This window comes from Platichthys flesus, chromosome 17, assembly GCF_949316205.1.
Source record: "Platichthys flesus chromosome 17, fPlaFle2.1, whole genome shotgun sequence".
NCBI classification, from domain to species: domain Eukaryota; kingdom Metazoa; phylum Chordata; class Actinopteri; order Pleuronectiformes; family Pleuronectidae; genus Platichthys; species Platichthys flesus.
In genome coordinates, this window is record NC_084961.1 from 11,389,454 (window position 1) to 11,391,123 (window position 1,670).

Here is a 1,670-nt window from a genome sequence, read left to right on the forward strand (position 1 = left end):
TTTAACATGCGCAAATTCTTACCAAAATTAGAAAGTGATGAAAATGGTGGTGAAAATGGTTTCTCTGCTTCAGACCACAGACCTGTTCACAGTGTTTCTTAGACTTAATTTAATGTCGGTGTATATACCTGCAGATTTAGGTCTTCTGGTGGAAACCTTGATGGTTTGATGTCGGTCATTTACAGGAGAGAGAGGAGCAGCTGTTTACCCAGGTGACCTGCTCCCAGTATACCCACACAGAGGTCACCATCTCTCGCTTCTGGTGTCACAGCAGAGGCCGCGCGTGATCAGTGTCCTATGAGGACACACCTACAAGGAACAGTATCACTGATTTAAGCAGCACCTTTGAATGAACTTTAAATTAACTGTAAATGCTTGGAGATGTTTTAAATCACCTCAGTGAGCATGTGCGCAGGTGTATTACCGTCTTCTCATTCTCGCTGAATCCAGGGTCAAAGGTCAAACTGTTCAGAGCAGCAGTGATGTCCACCATCTTCCTTTATATGTAGTCTATGGTCTTAGCACAATTGACATCTGATGAAAGAGAAAAGCTACACATTGTAGCTTTTACATTAATGTCATTCAGTAAAGCACACGTCCACCATCATTCCTCTTATAAAACCACATTTAGATTCACTAGATCCTGATTGTTATTTGTCATGCTCAGAAGAATGGGACGTGTGTAAAGACAGACAGCTGAAAACATGATGCCTCTGGTCACAGACTGTTGCCGTCACAGAGGCCTAAAAACAAGGCACAACAACCACACTGCAATGTGGCAACTGTTTTTTAATTCCCTTTCATGCTTTTTAGACAAATTCAAGAATCAACTGTACACACATGTACAAGAAATATTCTTTGCACATAAACCAAAAATGTGCAAATCAAATATCTGCAACACAACATTTAATGTCAAATACTAGTATTCAAAAATACACTGGAAGAAAAGATTTTGAGCAGGACATTAGGACTTGGCTTGAAGATCTTAAGTTGCTCCTTTTAAAAGGTTGTGTCTGCAATTAGAATATGTGAGACTGGAAATACATCATTTTCAAACTGTTATTGAATGTTGAAGGCAGCTTTTCAGGATAGCACATTGTGTGAAAATTACATGTTGATCACAGCTCAAAATAAAATTGTGAAACTTCATCACGAATTTGGTAAATCCTCTCCTACATCATTCATTTGGGCAAGTAAAACCTCAAGTCACTTAAAAGTGCTGCATACAGAACACATTCAGTCAGATTTGTCCTCTTGTATTTGCATGAATTGTTACACATCAGGACTATTTACAGAAAATAACAAGGCCCACATTAATCTATATAGTAAAAATCCTATTTCAATTACAATTCACATGCTTTAGCACTCAGCGCGACACAAAGATGTTGCTTATAATACAGCATTAAAGTGAAATGATTGCAACAAAGTTAGAAGATTAGACAGACACATAGCTTCACATTAACTTCAACATCAATACTCTGAATAAAGAGCTTTAGGAGACTTTATGATACTTTAAACTGCTGCTCTTAAAATGCAGATGTGAATTTAAATGCTCACGTTTCAGTTGATCACAGTAAATCTGGCTGGGAGCTGGAGTTGCGTTTCGCATTATTCAAGTCGAGTTGCTGGGCAGATTTTGTGGGGCACATCTGAAAGTGCCTCCCCACCCA